The sequence below is a fragment of the Tinamus guttatus genome, unplaced genomic scaffold, assembly GCF_059628265.1.
Source record: "Tinamus guttatus ecotype Peru unplaced genomic scaffold, ASM5962826v1 Tinamus_guttatus_pri_ptg000327l, whole genome shotgun sequence".
Taxonomy (NCBI): Eukaryota; Metazoa; Chordata; class Aves; order Tinamiformes; family Tinamidae; genus Tinamus; species Tinamus guttatus.
In genome coordinates this window covers 9,858,174-9,881,033 of record NW_028288861.1, presented here as the reverse complement: position 1 = coordinate 9,881,033, position 22,860 = coordinate 9,858,174, and the positions used below count along the sequence as shown (strand labels likewise).

Below are 22,860 nucleotides of genomic sequence, written 5' to 3'. Positions count from 1 at the left end.
GGCAGGTCAGTCTGAGGAAGGCAGCTCTCAATGTGACTAATATATCCTGGGAAACAAGGAATATCTCAGCAAGGTAAATGGTGCAAGGTGAGACAGAACATGGCCATAAAAGCCTAAGTAAATTAGCAGTTATACCCAAGTGAAAAACAATGTCTACGATTCAAAAGCAAACTTTGCAGACCCACGGCTCCCAGGACTTAGCTGATGGCAGACCCAGTCCTGAAGCCTTTCTATTTAACCCTATGGCTCCATCTGCTTTTATCCATACCACCCTGTTTGACTCCAAATCATTTACTTCTTCTTAGTGATCTATGTTATCAGTCACAGTGATCTGTGAGAGATCTCTGTGTGAGAGGGGAAAAATAAAAACCCTTTAGGAAAAGGGCACAGCTCATCACACGTGCTGTGTTGAGAGCTTTAACCCCAGTCTCCTGGGGTGATAATGCCCACTAAACAGGTGAGTTCACCCTTAAAGTGATGAAAATGCAGGCATGATGGAGGAACAGAAAAACCCCACAGATGGTAGAGAAGGCGCTTCTGTCTGTTTTTGAGGTGGGCAGTCTCCAGCATGGCTTTCGCTAAGATAGCTCTGCTGGCCTCTGGTCCCATCTCTTTAGCTGATACATCTCATGGGAGCTGCAGGGAGGATCATATCCCACACACTCTGACTTCACTACTACTGGTAAACATTGTACCATAGTGCTCAGTGAAGCAGAGTGTCCTTGTCTCGGCCTAGTGCCAAGAAACTGAGTGTCATGTGAACCTTAGAAGAGAAGAGAAACATGTTATAAAGCAGCTCAGCCCTTGGGAAAATGAACCATTTGTCTAAAAGGGAGAAACATGGAGACTAGAAAGCAGTATGACAATGAGCATCTACTTGAACTTCACTTCATACATCTTGCATGTGTATGACCACAGCCATACGTTACTACAACAGACACACAAGGAGAGCTCAGACAAATCCAAAGTGTCCCCTTACACTCCCAAAGAAAGAGGAGACATGCTCAGCTGCAGTGCATCTAATCTAGATGTTACCAACACACAAGCTGTACTTCTGGCAAAGAGCATTCCTTGATCCTCCTTCTCAGGGAAGGAAGCCACTAGTCTGATGTATCAACCAAAAACACTACTTGAGATCTTCCTGCTAGAACACAGTGAATGCCCAGATATCTCCAGAACAGGGACCCTCCTGACAATGAAATGTCACATTGATTCTTCACACAGAGATAAAGGAAATTGAGTAGGGAAAAATACATAGCACCTGAAAACAAACCATAGTCACTAAATAAGAGCAGACTGAAGAGAGGGCAGAGAACTGAATATTACCAAGCGGCAGAGATCTGGATTGTTAGGAAGACAATAGGAGGCTGCGCAGATTTCTTTGCACAGAATAATCCCACCAGATATAACAAAGATCTCTCTGCTGAAGAAGACAGCAGACGTTTTCCCTTAGTCTGGTTTCAAAGGCAAGGTTTTTTAGGCCTCATTTTTTCAACATTTTCAACATTTTTTTCAACATTTTCAACATTTTTTCAACAAAACTTACCTCCTCACTGATGCCTACAAGATTTCAATCTACATGCAAACATGTGCTCCATTGGATGTTTAACTTCCTCTGCATCTCATCAGAGCAGTCAGGCAAGGGATCACAATATTAAGTAAATCTGGTATTTTAAACCTAATTAATAAATGCACCACCTTGTCCGCGAGCTGCTTTTTGCTGGCAATGCCACCCTCGTTACCCATACAGAAGCAACACTGCAGCGCGTAACATCCTGCTTTGCACAGAAGCTGCTGAGCTTTTTGCGCTGGAAGTCAGTTTGAAGAAGACAGAAGTTCTCTATCAACTTGCACCTCAGGAAGTCTTCCATCATCCCCACATCACCATGGGCAAATCAGAGCTTAAGTCAGTCCAAAAGTTCAACTATCTAGGAAGCATCATTTCCTCGGACTGTAAGATGGGCAATGAGATAGACGACAGGTTAGCAAAGGCATACAGAGCTTTTGGAAAACTTCTTAAAGGAGTCTGGTGTGATAAGCACCTGAAGAGAAGTAGTCTCTTGGTGTCTATAGAGCCATTGTACTGTCTACTCTTTTATATGGGTCTGAATCACGGGTCATCTACTGCCACCACCTGCGACTCCTCGAACACTTCCATCAGCGCTGCCTCCGTACAATCCTAAACATCCACTGGACTGATTTTGTGACCAATGTGGCTGTCCTTGATCATGGGGTCACCAGTATTGAGGCCGCGCTGCTGAGAACACAGCTGCACTGGGCAGGGCATGTCTCCAGGCTGGAAGATCACCACCTCCCTAAGGTTGTGCCCTGTGGTAAACTCGCCACCGGCTGCCACGAGAGGAGCCCCAAAGAGGAGATACAAGGACTCCCTGAAACAATACCTCAGTTTTGGCCATACTGACTACCATCAATGGTCCACTCTGACCTCGAATCGGGAGACATGAAGACGCACCATCCATAACCCTGCTGCTTCCTTTGAGAACACATGCAGAATCAGTCTCAAAGAGAAAAGACAATGCAGAAAAAACCGTGCCTCGCCAATACTGCCCTAGGAGACCTTACGCTGTGCCTTTTGCAATGGGATTTGCCTTTCCCGCATCAGTCTGTTTAGCCATCAGCGCGCTTGCAGGAAACGTGGGTAAAGCCCTTCCCATATCTTCGTTCGCGAAGCCTAGCCATGATGATGAAAGGTACCACAAACCAAGGAAATGGATGATACTAACTGTTTTCAAGTCATTCCAATTTTGTGCCTTCCTACCACCCTTAGTGGAGCCGCTCCACTCCTTTCCCGCTCCCACATCAATGCGCTCCTTGAGGCCTGGCAGGCCTTCATCTCCCAGCCACAGCGAGCAGGCGTCAGTGGCCACAGCAGTGTTGGTGCCTTGAGACACCTTCTGCTACCACACTGAGCTGGGAAAGCAAAGAAAGCTCCTCTGAGGGCCAGCAACGGCCTCTCCCTGCATCCAGGCAAGGCAGAGAGGGATGAGGACACACAATTAGATTCTAGTCTCAGGCTGGCTAGTTGATAGATTTAGCTCTTACCCCTAGTTTTATCCGACTAAGAAGTACTTAAGGGCTTTAAAAAATCCAGAAGGGTCTACAGCCAGCATGAATTTCCTTTCCAACTCTACAGGTTTCCCTCCCACTGGAGGGAAGTACCCAGGAGGAGATGTGGCCAGCCCCCATGAGAGAGGCAGGCCCACAGGGAAGACAAGAGAGAGGCAGGCCCAACATCCGCAGCACGAGGTGTGGGCAGCGCTGCCATGGGGCAGTGTCCAGGCCTGGCTGTGCCCTCAATGCTCTCCCTCTGCCCAACCCATAGCTCCTTGCTTCACCCTTCCAATCCAAGCTGCAAACTGAGCCTCTCCAAGAAATGTGGTCAGGCTGCAGCCTTAGTAGAGACAGGATAATCCAAAAGGAGGAATTCCATCCCTTATCCCATAGAAACCTGCATCATCATCCCATTTCTTCATGACACCTTTCCATGTTCATTTCCTGCAGCCTTCTATGGCTGACCCATGTTGTTCTCCTCACTACGAATTATTAGCCTGTACCGTACTTCTACCTTTTCTGTGTAATATTGTGTACCCAGAGTGAAAAAAAAAAAAATGCAAAAACATACTGAGTGGGATCGAGGCAGTTTACAATAACCAAGTGAAAAAATGGCATCTTGTGGCTCCTCTCTAGCAGGCTTTACAAAACAAGTGCAAGTTTCTAAATTTTAGCAGATCTTACACTGTGATTTTAGGCACATTTATAAATAACAACGAAAATCCACAAAGCTTTCTTGCTATTTGTGTTGTATCCAAAATACGCTGTCAAAGGCAAATTATGTTCCATTAAAGGATACCACCAATTAAAAAAAAACACAGTTTTATCTGAATTCTGTTTAATTTGCTATTGTTACAAATGATACCTCAGATTAATATAACTGAAAGATTAGGAAGAAAAATGCTTTTCTCCTAAATATTCCCTCCATTTTTTTGACAGCATTTTGTGTCAAGTCAGTTTTACCGTTTCTGTTGTAAGGAGTCATAAGTTACCCTTTTATTTGAGCTGCATAAGACCCATAGAAATAGGGAAGGGAAAATACATATGGAAATGTAACTGCAGAAGCTCAAATATTAGTCTTTGAGGCCCAAGGAGAGCACCTTCTTTTTTTCAGCTGAGTAAAATGAAGCTTCTGGGCACTCCTTAAAACAACACACAAGCACTGAAAATCCTCTGCCTCAAATAAACACACATTTCCCATCAGGCACAATAACATATTCAATATTCAACAGACAGTGTCAATATTGGCTACGGTCTCTTTTTTCCTCATTTCAGTAAAGCAAGTGATCTGCTTCTTCACACACTTTACCTAGAAATATGAGACATCTGTAATTCACTATGCAACCTTCCTCTCCAGTCACAGCACCTTGGCTTCTGTGGCTTTCTTTAATATCAAAGAATAATATCGCGCTGCTTCTAGGGTTTTGTTCCTCCTTAAAAGGCATGTCTTCACTTAATTCTTCCCTTCCATATTTCCCTATGCTTCCCATCTCCACTGGGATGCCTGGCATGTCTTCTTTCCCCAGAGGCTGGCTCCTTTCCTATCTGGATCCTCCAGATATGCCCTTCCAGCTGCTGCCCTTCCAGGTCCTCTTCCCTTTTAGTCCCTGCCTAGTGTTTTCTGCTGCTTCTGCTAGCAGGGGACAGCTAGCAGAACATACTCCAAGCGCCACTGGATGCATGCTTCATAAATCAGATAGTTGCTTTTCATTCTCCTCATTTGTTCTCTTCATTCAAAGATCATTTTTCTGGCCCTTCACATTCTCTTCCTCCGTACTCTTTCCCTTCATTCAAAGTATGGTAATTTTCTTGAAGTTTCTCTCTCTTGCTCTTAAATTTTGGCTCTTTTCAACTTCTCCCCACCACAGCCTCCTACATTATTAACCCCCGCCTCCAACCTATGTCTCTATCTCCCCGCATCATCCTCCATCTTCCTCAATCTCCTTCTCTGTCCTCCCATCTCCACCATCCATCTCCATCTAATTCTCTGCTATTCTCCAGCCCCTTCCTCTGGTTTCTTTTGAATATGATCCAACCTGTTCCCGTATCTCCCATACCTTTCCCGTTAAGTTGTTTGTTAGGCTCCAACTTGCTTTTTGAGCTCCAGCATCTCCTGCCCCCAAGCACATTAACACCAGGTCCATACAGTCTCTCCCACTTCTCAAACAACACAGTCTTCCACTGTGGACCGACTGCTCATACAGGAAGTTATCACTGACTCCTTTTATAGAGATGCATGAGGCACTGCTGTTGAAAGGCTGGCTAACTAAGAACTGATTGGAAGAGGTGAGCAAAGCTCTGAAAACCCAAGGTGACTGTTTCATGTTCAAAAGTTTGGGTTGACTGTTCTGGGGAAACATCCCCCAAGACTACAGGGAAAGAAGATTCAGCCAAGACATTCTGGTCAGTGACAGAGCTCAGCAAGGATACCCAAAAGTTCCAAGGCAAGAGGAATTAAATCACCATCTTCAGCTATGCCTAGCAGCCAGATAACTGACTAGCCATTTACCTCTTCAGAGTACAAACTCTGCACACAGTCAGCAGGCAAGTGTGTAAGGCAACTTTCCAGCTACTTGAACAAGCTAAGCGCAATGAGCTACAGGAAGCAGCACTTACGGCACTTTGAGTTTTACATGGAAGATGAGAGGAGGAGAACAGCACTTGTTCAGTAGTACAGTGAGGGACATCTGGGGACAAAGACTCCCAAGCAGTGAGGCGGGATGGTGCTTTTCAAAGTCTGATGCATGACCCTCTCTTCATGTGGAGATTGGCTGCCCGTGCCCTGTTGCTCCCACACTTCACAGGAAGGTCTCTCTGGAGTCACCTCAAAGCTTCCAGCAGGCCAAGGTGTGACATGACACAGTACCCAGCCTGATGGAAAAGTGTGTGAATGATTGGGAGAGGAGAGGGCAGGCAGAGGAGCACATGAACAGGCAGCTGTGACTGAAAACTCTTGAAAGTCTAAGGTCTCTGCAAACACCCGAGTTAAAAGCAGAGGCAGCCTCCTGGATCGATTATGCATGCACGCCACTGAAAACACGGGCTGCTAAAGTGCCAGAGCCCTGCTGGATAATTTATAGGCTGGTGTTAGTATTCACAGAGCGCTGGGCAGAGTTCAAAGGAACGAGGTGGAGAACAGAAGTTTGAGCCTTATGAAAACACTGTCACACTCGGCATCGGCTTCAGCTCTGCAAAGGGCTTCACTTGAGCAGGGTACGGGCAGAAACCAAGAGACATCAGCACAGCAGGAATCATCTTGGCACAGGGACAAGCACAACCAGAGTGCACTAATGTGCAAACTTGGTAAGCGTGCAAGCACACACCTGCCGAGCTTTGGGAAAGCGTGGGGGAGCGGAGTGCCAGGCAGCCTGCAACTACCTTCCCCTGCGGTCCATCCTCACAATCCCCTGGAGTCTCCTCGTCCTGCTTACTCCAAGCTTCCTGGGCAACTTCAGCAACGGCGATAAATACCAATCTGGGATTAAGCAGAGCGCTCCATACTCCTTTTTCACTTAGGACTTCACCAGCATTTGAACCTAGGACTTCAAGGAAGAAATTAATCATACTAAGCCACCCAAAAACTGGGCTTTATTTAGGTGAGCTTGAGTTTTCCAGCTTTATCATTGCCTGAGCCTCTTAGCCATCTAGTTATCAGAAGAGAAAGATGGCAAGACAGTGAGGCCATCAATTTACCAAGCCCTATGTCTGCTCATGTTTGAGATTAGACACAACACCAACGGCATTAGAATAAGTATTGCGGGGTTCACTTCAGCAAGGAGGTGAAGCAACAGCTGCCTTGTCCATCTTCTCCTCCCTCTCTGCAAGGCTGCTACAAAGAGAGCTTCTACAGGCACACAGACACACTGCGGGCTACCACTGCTCACTGCCAACAGTCAAGCACAGAACAAGCACAAGACAGAATCTGGTACAGACAGGTGGAAGAAGAGGGGCTTAGCCAATGTTTTGCCAGCAACTAGAATACCACATTATCTGTATGCCCAGATACTGCCTTAAAAGCCCATTTCACAGTACTTCTGTAGAGCATTCCACACTCTACTCTCCAGCCTTAATCATCCAAGAAGATTCCTCTGAAGGTGTGGGTAATTTTCAGGTTTAGGTACGTTCCTAAATAATCTTCCTTGCAACACGCATCTCGAATGGGAAAAATCCAAGGAATTTAGTATCACATAGTTTGTCATCAGTCTACCAACAAGGGCTTGTCCCACTCACCTCTGTCTACAACATACCCAGGGGGCTCTGGTTGGGGTGCAGTACACAAAGCTCAATCAATTATAGAAATAGATCTTCTTTAGAGGCCGTGTAGGCTCTATTCTTTAATGAAAAGTTTTTGTTCTACATTTTAACAACACCAAACACAACCGGGTTCTTGTATATAACCAAGGAATACAGTAATTAAACAGACAATAGTCACTTCAACTACTCTCCTCTCTACATAATTACAGTATGAAGTAGGATTTTTCTCCATAGAGTCTGGAGGATTGGAATATTGATGGATGCACTTTGTTTTACTCATGAGCGGTTTTTGTTTTGCTTTTCGTTTTTCTTTTCCCAAAAAAAAAATAGTTGTGATTTTACTCTCTTGAGCAATGGCCCAGACTCTCCCAGTCAAGGACTGGCAACACTGTTCCTTGCACTACTCATAACATCATTAGCTCAGTTTCGAAATACCTGGCGATTGTCAGGGCCCTGATAATTAACCTACAGCTAGTCTACAATATCATTTGAGGTGGAGTTTCAATAGCAGTGTTATTAAAATTTGGAGGATAAAGGTACATGGTGCAGAGTATAGGATTTAAGGCTGTCAGCATCTGCTGATAAATTTGACAGCCATTAACTTAAGGAACAGTTTGGGATAGAATCTTAAACCAACTCTATGATGAAGAGCATACTAAATGTCATTACATAAAACAGTCTGTATCTTCAGTTTATGATCTTCAGAAAAAAGAATTTAAACTCCTTCTATTGAATCTGGGACTCATTTTGGAGATAAGAAGGAGATAGCAATTTGTTGTTGTTGTGAAACTATTCAGTGGCAGAATGGGAAAAAAAGTTTGTGCCTCCTACCCTTTCTACTTTATTATTTACCTCTGCAAATATAATAAATGGAAGCTTCGGGAAAACAAAGTGCATAAAAGTCCATGAAAACATCTGGACAAAGTCTGGTAGAAAGAAGCTGTGAAGGTTTCTGTTATTACAAGGAAATAAAGAGAAGAGATTTAATATGTTTAACATGAAGAGAAACAAAAATTACAGAGAAGAATAACCAAACCTGAAATGATACATAAATCAGTTTACAAGCAGAACCATTTTCCCAGCTCAATTATGGTGACAGAAGAATCACTGGAGAGCTTTAAGAAATCATACGCTGAGCACTTACATGGGATAATCTAGCAAAGGGGCCCAAGAGACCTGGTTGATCTTCAAGAACAACCTCCTCAAAGCAAAAAAAATGGTCTGATTCAATGTGCAGAAAGTCAAGCAGATGTGGAAAGAAGCAAGTGGCTGAATGGGAAACTCCTGGCTGAACTCAAACAAGAAAGGAGGCATAAAGAAAGCAAAGGTGGACAAGGGCTCCTCGGAAGGAACAAAGAAACTGTCTTGGCATGTAGGGGTGAAACTAGGAAAGTGGAAGCTCAGCTGAAGTTTAAAATGCCAAGGGGTGTGAAAGGCAACAAGAAGGGCTTCCATTCACACACTGGTAACAAAAGGATGACAACGGAAAACATGGGTCCAAATGGGACAGGAACCTAGTAATAAGGGACATTCTAAAAAAAAAAAAAAAAAAAAAAAAAAACAGGTAATTTGGACCATCTTTTTTCTCAATCTTTACTTGCAAGGTCTGTTTTTAGACTTCTCCAGCTCCATGTGCCCAGTGGGGGGCTACAGAAAGGAGAAGCGCTACCTGCAGCAGAGGAAGACTGAATGAGAACCACTTAAACTAGATATACTCCAGTCCCTGGGACCAGACAAGGGCACTGAAGGATGCACCAATTGCTGCTGTCACTGTGAGGTCACTCTCTATCATGTGGTAAAGGTGATGGCGATTGCAGGAGGATTGCCTGACTGGAACAAAAGCTAAACGTTAATACCTTCATTAGCAACCCGAGTGATGGCATACAGTGCATCTTTAGCAAGTTAGTCCATGACATTAAATTGGACAATGTACTTGATGTGCTAGTAGGTAGGTTTCCTATTTAGAGAAACTTCAAAAGTTCGGAGAAGTAGGCTAGCAAGAACCTTGTAAAATTTAACAAAAGCAAATGTAAAGTCACAGATGGGATGGGGTAATCCCACGCAATGCAGACTGGGCCCTGCCTGAAAAAAACAGAGATCTGCAGAAAAGGACATGGGACAAGTTAACAAGTTAAACTTGGGTCAGCAGCTTACTCTTCTGGTGGTGAAAGCTAACTCTGTATTGAACTACATTACCAAGAACATGGACAGCAAGTCAAGGGATAGGATTATTTCTCCATACTAAGGACTAGGGAGGCAACATCTGGTTATTGCATCCAGTTGTGGGTACTTTAGTGCAAGACAGACATTGACAAACTGCAGGGAGTCCAGCAAAGGTCCATCATGGCAACTGGGGGCTGAAGAACATGACATGCAAAAGAAAGCTGCAAGAGCTCAGTTCCCTCAGCCTCAAGAAGAAAAGGCTGGGAATGTAACAGGGATGCAGCTGCTTTCTTCAGCTTCCTAATAGGAGGTTATAGAGGAGACGGTCAGATTCTTCTCACAGGTGCACGAGGAAAACATTGGAGACAACAGACAGAAGCTGCTGCCTTCCACTGAGGAAAGAAAAACGATCTTTACCATGAAGGTGGTCAAGTCTTTGAACAGGTTTTCTAGAAAGGCTGTAGAATCTCCATTCTTGGAGGTACTCCAAAACTCACCTCAACAAGGCCCTAAGCAATGTAAGCCAACTTTGAAGTTGAATATAACTTGAAAGTTGGCCCTGACTTAAGCTAGGGTTAAAAGCAGATGACCTCCAGAAGTTCCTTTCCAACCTAACTAGATTCTGTGATTGAGGACTAAAGATGAAAATAAGAAGGAGACGGGAGGAAAATACCAGCAATATTTCATCCTCATTTCCTATACTCTTCAGCTCTGAACCCAAAACCTCTACAAGCAGTTTAAAATCTCAGAGCCTCTGCATTCACCAGTTATAAAAAACTAATTGAAACATGGAGACACTAAAGGCCAAAAAACACAGCACTGTTTCTTAATTACTTGTTTCCAAAAGTACAGAGACATTTGTAACAGAGCCAGGAATAACCCCCAAAATAGCCAATTCACTTTTTCATCAATGCTTACCCCAAAAAGAGGTTCTAGCACAAATGGTCCAGAAATTGTGGAGGATTCCAGGAATCCATTTCACTCGCAGAAGTTAAATACGACTTGATGGAGTTGTTCAAGCTTTAACTACTGGCCATTAAACACTGTGAAACATGCCAGTTATCTCCAATATTCCACAATTACTACTGGGCTGCTGATAAACTAAAAATGGCATGGCAGGCCAAAGAGGAAAGATGTGGACCAACAATATAAAGGTTTATAGCAGGCACACTGGTGACACCCCTGGACCTGGCATAGTGCACAAAGACAACAAGTTACACAGTAAGAGACAGAGCACACCACAGTACCACTAAAAGTTACCGGATGCACTACTGATAAAGGACATCTTAAAAACACCTGCTGTCTATGCTGCCTTTCGTGGCCCCCCAGCACAACACCTAAAACCAGACAAGCAAACGAGTGCAGCCAGTGGCAGAGGCAGCGTCCCTAAGGTCAAGCATGCCCTAGTTTCCCAGGCCCGTGATGCGGCCGCGTACCGGGAAAGGCTGCTCACAGCACCACTGAGTCCAAGCCCGCCACTCTTCTGGACCATCTCACACCCACCAGCATGCAGCACCACATGCTTGTGCTATATGCACAGCTTTTCTGCCTATGAATGGTATGACATAATCTTTTCATCACGCCAGTAAGATACAACTGCGACCACACATCTTGTTTTATTCCCCTTACCTTGCAGATCCTGCTGGGATCTGTTACTCCTATTTTCCCTGCACCCTTTTAAAAAGTTAGCATCAAAACCCTCGGCATACTCTCACATTCTCAATGAAAAACTGTTTTCATAGAATCATAGAATGCTTACGGTTGCAAGGGACCTCTAGAGTTATCTAGTCCAACCCCTCTGTACACACAGGATCACCTAGAGCACCTGGCACAGGACTGCATTTTCTTTAAAAAAACGCAGTGGACACTTCACTGCTGCGCCAGTACATCTCCCTCTCCACATAAGGTGGACGATGGGAAGTTTGGGGACAGAAAAACCTCATCAAGTGAGAATTAAGCTGTTTAAATAAAACAGATGGAAGATGCACACACAACACCACCAGAGCAAGCACTGCAGCTTGAATTATTATTGTAATCCACCGCCACATGCCTACAGAAAACTTGACAACAGCTAAACTGTCAATGTGCTATCGTATCGCCCAGTCTGCTGACCAATCACTGTTTTTCTGTCCTCCCCCAGTTATCTGTGTCCATCTGTTGCCTCTTGTCTCATCCTTAGATTGCTTGTTCTTTGGGGCAGGGAACGTTTTTTTGTCCTGTGTTGGGTCCAGAATTGTGCAGGCGCAACCAAAATAGGCAGACATAATCCTAACAACAATAATTAGGTTATATCTTGCAATCTCCTTGGATTGGAATGTTTCCCTCCTGACTTCACGGCAGTGTTCATAAACAATTATTACTTGGTACAATATGGGGCCTCGTAAACAAATAATTACATCCCAACCTACCTTCGACCATTTCACCAGTCGTCCCTCGAGGCCCAGATCTGCTGAGCTCTCCATATGTTCCAAATGGCAAGTGTGTGAGTTCAGCTCCAGAGAAAGATAGGAGCCTTGCAGTGCAGGAGGACTAATGCCCTGCACATAACCCTTCATCGTATTTTCCCTGGACAGAACAAACTTCCTACACATAAACTGCTGCCTCCTACTTTTGTGTGTCAACCCTGACTTACTTCTAGTGCCAAGAAGCGGAGGACAGGACCTCCATCCTCCACTGTCTCTGAAAAATGGCAAGAGGCTGCCGTTCATGTACGGCAGGAGAAAATAGTTATGAGCTGCACAGTCACAGAGTGGCCAAGTCCAGTACTGGCATAGTTCAGCAATCACATATTCCTAGACGTTCTGATAAAACAAAACGAAGAAATTTTCTTGTCTAAGAAGATTTGTTAAAGGATCTGTATCTCCACACAAGATGCTCAGAAATTTCCTGCAATGCTAAATCCTCACCACTTTACGTATCCAGAAGAAGAAATTCTTGTGTAGATGAAACCCTTTACCCTTCAAGACTTTGGTTCACCACCCTTTACATAAGAGCACAGAATAATCATCTTATGGTAACTGTGACACCTCATGCAATCCTGAAGTGGATTTTAACTGCTGAAAGCAGAGCTGGAAGTTTTCTTTCCCATCTCTTAATCGTTTTTCCCAATCTTGTCAGTATAAATTAATGAATAACGGGAACACAAACCTCTAACAACTTCCATCTCCTAGTTACAAGGCCCTAGAAAGCAGGGCCAACCCTCTGCTTTATCTGCAGAACTAGAAGGATTTACAGCGCTGGGTGCTGATGTGACCCCGCTGAGCCCCACAGGCTCCCTTGGGACGTCTGGGGAGGTGGCCGTGCACAGGGAGCGCCGCACAGGGAGCGCGTGGCCCCGGCCCGGCCTCGCGGCTCTGAGCGTGGGCAGCACGAAGCTGGTATCCGCAGGGCGCTAAGGGAGCAACAACAGGACACGGGCCCTGGGCACCCCCCTCCCTCCTCAAGCATCCAGCTACAGACAAGGCAACCTGGACAAAACCTGGCAGTCTAATCTGCTCTTCAAAGCATCAGCAACAGGAATGCCACAGCCTCTGTCAGGAAGCTGTTTTTGTGCTTAGCTATCCAAACAGTCACAAAGCTCTTCCTCGTACCTAACTTACATCTTCCTTGCTAGTAAGGAAGCTGAAATTAAGCTGATTACTTCTTGTCCTACCCCCAGTGGACATGGAGAACAATTAATCACTGTCTTCTTAAAACAACCTTTTAAATATTGCATTTTTTTTCAAGTCCCTCCTCAACCTTCTCCTCTGCAGCCTAAATAAACCCAGTTCTTCGAGGCTCTCCTCACAGGTCGCGCTCACCGCTCCGGCTGCCCTCGCGTCATCTCCGCGCTCCGTCGCCGGCTGTGCTGCTCCCAGTGCTCTGCTGTGGCCTCAGCAGGGGCTGCCGGAGTAGCACAACTGCTGCCTGCGTGCTACACGTGACATTCCTGTTAAATATACCCCAAAATGAGATTTGCTTTTTTGCAGTGTCACCACACTGTTGACTCACATTCAGTCTGACTCACTATAGTGCCTCCCCGATCCTTTTCTGCAGCACTGTTGCCTGGCTGGTTATCCCCCACTCTGCATGCAGGCATTTGTTTTTACCTTCCTAAGTGCAGTTCTGTCCATTTATCTTTAATGAATTTCTTCTTATCAAATTCAGACCATTTGCAGTTCAGGTATATGGCTTATGTTGTGCCAAGTAAATAGACCACGTTCCTGCCTCACGTTACACACAGACAACAGGGAAAGCAGGGAAAGAACTGCTACGCTCACGTAAACTTCTTACTGTCTTATCAAAAGCCTTTCAATTTGTAACTTCCTTTTCTCTCTGCATTTCTATGTGATGCACTATGGTCTTAGGAAGCTCTGTCCTGCCTAATAAAATACACTTATTCAATGAAATTATTATCCACTGCCAACTTCAGCACCATAGCCAACATGTCACTGTGTGACCCATAGTGACAGCAGACAGAACTACTAGCAACTCATTAACTAGATCATGTTAACCAACAAGGAAGACAAAGGGCACATTTAAAAAGGTTATTATATTGAACCAAATCCTTAAGATCCAACACAAAAAATACACATCTGTCCCACTGCTGTTAGACACACCATAAAATATATTTGATGAATGATAGATGAAGTCACAACAGTGATTAATTTCCTTGTGTTTTCCAATAAGCCCTTAATGTTCAGCTTCCGGAGATGCAGCGGGCATCTTAAATGAATATACTTGACCATCACTTGACCATCTTCAAACCCTGCAGAAGCTAACCAGGCAAAACAGCAGATTTTGATGCTACCCCTTCAATGCAATACTAGGCATATAGAGTCCCATGAGAATGCTGGCCCCAGGTCCATCGTAGAACTCCTATATTCATCAACTCTATCTCAAAACAAGTTACAACAGTCAATAATTTAAGATTTCTTCTGTCCAAGAGCTACTAAAAGAAGAGTAGTGTCAGACATGGTAGTAGAAGGCTAAACGAACTGGAATCTTTCTCTCAGATACATGAAGTTTTCTTTTCAAGAAGCTCCTAATGCTTCGCAAATTATAATTCTGAAGTTTCCATGCAAGGAGAAAGTGGGGACAGGTCTGAAAAACTCGTTTGACTCATCCTGGGAAAGAATGCCAGACTACTGCCTCCTAAGTTAAAATATTAACTGCAGGAGCATCCTGTCTGCTTTGCTGATACTTCACACCATTGCAGTGAGGTCCATGGGTTTCACCAGCTGTCAACAGGTCAAAAATCTTCCTAGAAAGTAATTCTTCCATGGTTTAGTCCAGTTCTTCTTACATCTGCCCTGGTGCTACAGTACATCCTCATATAGCCTGATGCTGGATGGTGGATAAAGTCAGTCAGCCACCAGGATGGTTTCCTTCTCAGGACAGTGCTGCTGTTTTGATTTTTGGAAGAACTGGCCAAGATCTTTGCCAGATCATATCAATTCTGACTTGTGCAATACTCAGAAAGGCCAGACGGGTTATTCCCTCATCCCCATTATTTCCCAGAACCACTAAAGACAGAAACCACAGCGGTCAGAATCATTCAAATCAAGTTGTTTAATGCCATAAGAAAGCATTGCTCATATGAGCTGAGAGGTTTATTCCAGATAAGATCTCAAACTAAAACAAGGACTTTTATCTTTCATACGCCTCCCCAACACCTGGAAGCAGGAAAAGAGGGTGGCATGGCTTCCCACAGGCTTTCCCAGTCTAAAGCATGGAAGAGCTCAGCTGAGCAGAGGAGGGAGACGTTACCACCCCACCACATGCCCAGTACTCTGACACTCAAAAGAAAAGATGTTAAGTGCACACATCACATTTTTTTACTTACATTCAGTGACTGACATATTGTATATGGTACTAGGTACTTGAAAGTAGTAAGACCAAATATGTCATTACAACTGGCACCAATGTTTAATTAATTTAGATATAGAACAGTATCTACAAGAGTAGAAAAACAGAAGTATGCCAAGCTGATCAGAAAAACACTTGAACTCTAACATACCTCAAATATCACTCCTTCCTTTTGCTCTTTAATAGAAATTAAGTATTTTGTCCAAGTGGTTACCTGGCAATGTGTGCTAATGAGCACACGACAACTGAAAATTGAGCAGTTGCAGAACAGGGTTCCCCCTTAGGACAAGTGAAGGACTCTAAACATTCAGTGAACAGATTTTTTTTTTCCCCCCATGATCGGTCATGAAGATAGCTGACAGAAGGTCTTTCCGTGCATCCCTCACCAGATCCCGTTCTTCCTCACTCCATTTAGTTTTTGCAGCTCCAGCAGATTCCTTTTCCCCCTGAAATCAATGTTTAATTAACACATTACAAGGAAAAAAAAAAAGCTGGCTGTAACAGCAGACTGAAATGAAGCCAGCACCTCCCTGCTCTGCAGATGCAGCCAGTCCCATCAGACAGTTACCCTGCTGGAGAGTTCTTCCTCTCCTCATCCTCCTTCAGCTGCCAGCAAACATCATCTTCTTGCATGGTTACCTTCCTTTCCATCCCCATGAGATTCTTCTCCTCCGTAGAAGTGGCGCACAAGAGCAGGAAAGACAGGATTATGCTGCAGAAAGTAGAGGGTAACAAGTGCTCTCCACATAGCATCACAGTATGACTGATGCCTTGCCTTTAATCCTGTCATTCCCAAGGGAGGAGCACACTGATCTCCTTGATAGCCACTCTCCTTTCAAAAGATCCACCTCTCCCTATCAGCAGACCTATAGGAGGAGCTGTGAGGCAGGGACAGGACAGTATCCTCTGCCATGAGCAGAGGATGCTCCCAGGTCAAAGTGGCAAAAGGCTTCCAGGACTATGCACAGCTACGTGGTCCCCAAAGCAGCAGAGAGGCTACCAGCAGCTTCCCAAGGTTTACATCATACCTTCTACTGCCTCCTCCTAGCTCAGCAATTATTATTCTATCCCACTCCTTGGCTCTCATCCGGCTGTGGGGAGGTACTTGGATGCAGGGGATGCTGCGGCACTGTCAAGGGCATTATGAGGCAGGCAGGTGCCTCAGGCGCCCCCTCTTCCCCCCACCAAACACACAAGCACAGCCAGCAAGAGGCAACGGAGCCCATGAACTCCCGGGCTGGGCTGCACTAGTTATGAAAAGAGCATCTTTGAAAGAGTCGACTATCCCGGCACTGTCATTCCCAGGATCCAAAGTTACTGGTGTTAATTAGTTCCCGTGATGTGATGGATGACAAGCGGCTGGGCCAGGAATGACACAGGCAGATTGTGCTCGAAATCATCCGTCCCTCACCATCAAGGGCAGAGGAAGGGAATTTGGGAAGGACAGGAGCTTAGCACAGCACTGGGAGATGAGCAAGGCACTGCCACAGCCTCTCTCCTCCCTGGCACCCCACTCCCCATCGTCCCAGCTCACTCTTGCTGCTACGGATAAGGAACATTGAGGTGAATTTGGCATGAAGCTGCAACACATGAAGAAAAGATTCTAAGAGAGAAGGGGACACAAGGTCAACCCAGGCCTCTCCGTGGCAGGGGCCCCATTTTGGACAGTCTTGAAGCTCTGACTGCTGCAGGCACAACTCCACCGCCTGCCCCAGCGCCATGTGGTGACACCGGCCGCTGCCCAGAGCGGCTGCCTCGCTGAGCCCAGACACTCTGCCAAGGTGGCTACCGGGCGTCCGCTGCCCAGCAGCGGCCTGCAGCACAGACAGCCCCTCTTCCAAGCCTCCTCAGTGCTCCTCCCGCAGCGCCTCTGCCCCAAAGGCAGCTCCAGGCCACTTCCACACAAAGCAACACGCACAGAGCGAGCATGCTGATCCCCAGGCGCACACACCGTTCACTTCACTGGAGGGATCTTGCTGCAGACTATCGCAGGCAAAGGTTTTCTGTGAATGGCAAAATGGAAAATTTTATCCTCACCTTTTCTTAAAAAAGAAGCCAGCCTCTTCCAACATCACCCTGGCGTATCTCCATCAGAAGCCTTATTGCTCAGCTTCTCAAGAACACCACTATAGAAACACTCCATTTCATTCCTAGCAGACCTCAATAAAGCCATGCTCGGGCTAGCCCAGCTCAAAGTCATGACTTTCCCACACCAAAAAAGAAAAAAAGTACAAACACACAGCACTAAAAATACCACTCACTGCCCATAATAAGGAGATAGGCAGAACAAACTCCCTCCAAGCAGGGTTTCTACAAACTTGGCCTAGCCTGGCTGTTCCAACTACAAGTACAGGGGTCAAAACACCATCTTTTGTGTTCAGAGCCCCTTTCACACATGAATTGTGCTGGTTTGTGTCTGCGTGAAAGGAAACCAAAGCAAACAGAAGGAATCTGACCCGACCCTAAATTACGACGTGTGCTGGTTACAAGAACTCAACAATCTTACTAGCATCCTAGTACTCAATATGTAAAATATCCCCACTTGCTGTATGAATTAAGAGCCAACTCTGCTAGATTGACAGACTCTGCTATTAACTGTAAAAGAAGAAAAAGAAAGCTGATAGAAATTTGCAAAGTTTAACAAAAATTTGGATAATTTCTGGCTCTAGCTGCACTGGCAGTAGTCCCAAATTAAGTCTGTGTCCTCTCGATGCTGCGGGAGCGGGCGCAGAGAAAGTTAAATGCATGTTCTCTTTAATTTAAACTCTGGGTCTCTTGAATTACTCTCTTGAATCAGAAGTTATCTCTGATTCTGGCTTTCAGTCATTGCAAAGTTTCTGGCTCATTCCTTTTATGTTTTTGCTTTTTCCATTTGTTCTTCGCCACACTACTGTGCACCGTTACACTCAGTGTGGTGTATCACAACTCAACCAGTATCTACACTTCCACCTGTACACTCACAAACTACAGAGCCTGTTGTAAGAGGAGAGGGCAAAGGGAAAAAAAAAATCAAGAAAAAGGCACACTGCTTAAGACAGATAAACAGGAGCCCTGGAAGAGACACAAGCAAGTAGTTCTGTAAATACTTTGAAATACCTGCCATGATAATAAATAAGAGACAAAATTTGGCCTTCCCAAGAATATGCTAGATGAAGAGTTAGAAGATTTTGTGCAATCTGAAGGCACAAAATGACAGCTTAAATCTAACCCTAACACAAAGTGCAAATGTTGCCTGTATCTGAGGACTCAGTAACTTGCATGAGAAGAGGTGGGGGACACAGAGAATCCCACCATATACAACCCTGCACAGGGATTTGGGTTGTAAAATTGGGTCAATTTGGGTCACTGCTGCTGCTTATTACCCCGGGCAGCACCACCTCTTGCGCTGGCACAGGGGGCCCGGTCCCCTCTCGCCTGCAAGGTGAGGCTCATTTGGGGTTGGAGCAAGCTCCTCCTCCCAGCGCAGCTCACCCTGTGTGTCGGCTGTGTGAGCTCGGGGCAGGACGGCACACCAGAGCTCGCGACCGCCAGCTTACTAAACTCATTTTGCAATCATTGAAGTTTACCTCCTACAATGCTTTTTCTTCCCCTCCAACCTCCTCTGTTCTCGCTAACAAATAATTCATAAATCGAGGCTGTCTGTGCCTGGAGAGCACACCGTGTTGCACCTTAGTCACCAGGGAAATGGAGGAGCCACAAAGCCGCGGCCACCTTCGCCACACGGGAGAGCAGGGAGGCCATCTCCGCTAGGGCCGGAGCGGGCCCTGCAGCACCCTCTGCCTGTTGCTTGGCTAGCGACCACGTCGCCTCCCCGACAGCGGCCGTGGCCAGCGCTCACACGCCGCTCCGCAAGTCACCACAGCCACTTGTGAAGTGGCCAGGGACAGAGGAGGGCAGGAGAGAGCGAAACCAAACAGGCAGCAGAACCGGGGGGCAGAGCCAGGCGGCCAAGGCTAGGCCGACTCCAGTGAGTGCGAGGCAGGAGCTGGAAACCATGCATCTCTCCCAGCACTGGCGGCAGCCGGTGCCCCACAGCCCAGTCCGTCCCCGTGGCTGCGGCTCGCCGCTCTGCCTCAAGGTCAGGGAGAACGGGGACGGAGCAAAAGGCAAACAACAATAGGCCCAAACACGTCTCTTTATCCGACTTTTACTAGCGCTCCGTGATGCGGAAAGATCCAGAAAGAGAGAGACGTCGGAACAGGCACGGAGGAAGGCTGGCACACGCCGGAGGTGAGGAGAGCTGTCCTCCCCCGATCGAGCAACCCAATCCCGCAGGATGCTGCCACTGTCAGAGGAGAAGGAAAAGGACAGCAGGCCGAGGCGACCAGCCACGCTCGACATCCATTGAAAGCTCCCGCTCACTGCCTCGGCTCTCCCACGCGTGCCGGCAGCCATCACCCTGGCCCTGGCTGGGAAAAGGACAGGAGGAAGGGAAGGAAGGAATCGCGTCTTCCTTTCCTCGCCCCTCATCTCCCTGCTCAGAGCCAAAAAGCCAGCACTAGGATGTGCAGGACAGGAACAGGACGCAGAGCACCGTCCTCCTCCCTCTCCACCGCCACCCTCCAGCCTCGCTGCCGCCAGAGCCGGCTGCGCACAAATGGCAGTACTGCTGTAGCACCCGGACCGAAGGCAGGGACGGCTCGAGGAGGGCATGGCGGGATGGCACGGCAGGACGAGCGCGAAGGCTTTGTTCACCCTGCTCCAGCGCAGCCCGCTCCCTCGCGCTGCCGCCATCGCCATGCCCTCCAGCACGGACACAGCAGCCAGGGAGGGGGCCTGGGCACCCGGGGATTTTGTGTCCCCGACCAAGCGGGCGGGCGGACGGATCCCTTGAGCACACCCGGCTCAGCCGGCACTCCCTGGAGTAACCTCTATTCCAGTGTGTCGCAAGCATGTATTTCACGGATGGTTACACTGAATCATTATCACCAGACGTTCATTTGACCAAAATAATGTTATTAGCTTCGTCAGGTCCATTCTCCTCTCCTCATCCCCCTCTCCGGTATATACGTGCTCCCTCCCACCCCCAGGCCCCTGCCATCCACATACAGCACATCCCTCCGTGACACAAAATCTCATGATGTGTGACACAATGTCCTGGAAAAGAGAGCGGCAAGATGGGCTGGCGAAATGGATGGACGTGCCTTTGGCATTTACTGCGTCCCCGACCCTCTGCCAGTGTTTATCAGCCACACACACACGCTCGCACAAAGAGGCGCACGCAAGAAATCGGAATTAAATCACGGCCCGTCCTAGATACGTGACTACGGATGTACGAGCGTGTGCACGTGTGCCCAAGTCACGGTCGCAGTTCCTATCGGGAGCCTGAATCTGCGTGGCATGAAGCAAAGGTCATCATGCCACTGTTGTGATGCACTAAAAAAAAAAGCCGCAGAGCCATCAGGATGTAACACAGAATTTTCTCGTCAAGGGACGAGAAACCTTCGGGGGGGTGGGGGCTGGGACGAGGAAAGAGGGTGTGCGGATGGGGGGGATGGGGTGGAATGGCAGAAAATGGGGAGGAAAACGAAGAACACAAAGCTCCACTCGGCTAATCCAAGATAGACAATCCATCCCTTCCCCCCGCTGTATACCCTCCCTCCCCCCGAAATGTTGGTGCAGATGGATTTCTGTATCTTGGTTTTGCAGCAGTGGGTCTCGCGATTCCAATACTAAGCCCCCTCTCTATGATAACCCCTCCCACTATTTTTTTTTAGACTGGGCTGAAGAATAATGTGTTTTTAGAGATAATGGGTTTTAAAAAAAGAAAAGAAAAGGGGACGCAGCACAGACATTATGCGAATAAGCTGGTCCCCGCATCACCTCCATCTTCCCCCAACCGCGCATCCCGATTTCGCCTCCTCCGATCGTTCTCCAGCCTTCCCCCACCAACTCCCCCAAGGAAAGAGAAAAAATCCACAACGATCTGGGTAGCCGATCTCAAAATCCCAAGCACTAATCCGCTTGAATTTGTTCTTCCCCTTATATAAGCAGCAGCACGTCAACATGTTCAGTGGAAACACAGCGTAAAATGAGGCCAGGCTACAGCCATGGAAGAGGGCTGATATCGGCAGATATCGTGTCTATCGAGAAACCATCACCACTGGCACAATGAAATCAAGTATTAGGCTTTTAGCCGTTCCTTCCTTTATTTATTTATTTTTTAACGCTTACTCTAATTTTATATCATTTTTTTAAAAACAATAAAAGTGAAATAAATAATTAAAAGCCTAAAGACATACACCACTGGAAGGTGCCCGAATGCTCCAGAAAGAAAATTCTCACCTCTTAACTTTTTTTTTAAAAAAAATTAAATAAATACAGTCCTGTTGCTCCCCTTATCCCCAAACTTCCCACATCCCCAGCTGCACCCCCGTATTCCACCAAAAACAGATACTTTGTCAGAGACAGACAGATGTTTAAGAAACTGCCAAAGATCGAAAAGGAACCGGCAGTGAAATGAAAAATTATCTCTGTACAATGCACAAGCTCGTTCAGCTAATAAAGTGCGCTCAGCCCCAAAAAGCAATAATCTCTGCAACCTCCTCCCCTAAAAATACTACTACCCATAGATAAACTTGCCCAACTTAACACTGGTGACCATTTTAACTTAAACCAACGATAGAGGTAACACCCTTGTGGTTCACGCTACAATTAATAACCGACTGTATCACGCTGGCAAACAAAACCTTTTACGGTCAAATTTTCCCCCACCTCTTCAACATCTCCCTTCGACTTTTCACCAGGCTTGCAAGGAGTTCGCCCCCTCAAAAAACAGCCCCTTCAAAATATACAATAACCAGATGTTGCTGAGCGGTCATGTCGATATTCACCTCCTTCGGAAGGCTGCGTGCTTAACACAGAACAATTCCGTACACGAAAAATAGCAGAAGGAACAACTAATATTTAGGAAAAAATTAATAATAATAATAATTCCGTAAAACTATTAGCAATGAAGCTTTGAGCAGCTCAACCACCGAAAGGTGAAAAGAAATAAAGCTTGGAAAAAAGCGAAAGGCTGAAGGTGTTCTTTTATTAACGATTCCATGTTTTTAGCCTGGACTCAGCCTCCCCGATCCTTTCATTTTTCTGCCAATGATCTCATGCCCAAATATTGTTATTGTTTCTTTTTTTTTTTTGTGAGGGTGCGAGAAATTTTTGAGAAAAAGAGAAAGATGAAAATTTTCCTCAAAATGTGCCTTCAAAGAGTGTTGTTTAAATATGTTACTTCCTAGTTACAAAAGACCGCAATTAAAATAAATTTAAAGAGTAAGCAAAAGACAAGTCACCTGCAAAGCACCAGACTCGATGCCCTTAGGTAGGAGAATTACATCACTCCCTAACTAAATGATGTTTTCTTTTAAATTGAAAGGCAGGTAATTTTTTTTTTTTTTTTGACGGAAGAAGAAAACTGTGGGTATTTCACATTCATCTCGCCCGAAGAAAGCATCGAACCAACCTTTAAGGTCACTCGCTGCCTGAAAACCCACAGCAGTCGCTCACGGTGGAAGTTTTCAGGCAAGA

At 46.1% G+C, this 22,860-nt stretch overlaps 1 protein-coding gene across 1 annotated transcript in view; it reads right to left on the bottom strand.

Moving 5' to 3' along the window:
• NRXN3 (neurexin 3) overlaps nucleotides 1–22,640 on the bottom strand; it is a 901,920-nt gene extending 879,280 nt beyond the window's left edge. The window contains exon 1 of the mRNA XM_088529330.1: nucleotides 22,626–22,640. The gene's annotated coding sequence lies outside the window, so the exon portion shown is untranslated. The remainder of the gene's footprint in view (nucleotides 1–22,625) is intronic.
• Nucleotides 22,641–22,860: the final 220 nt, after the last annotated feature.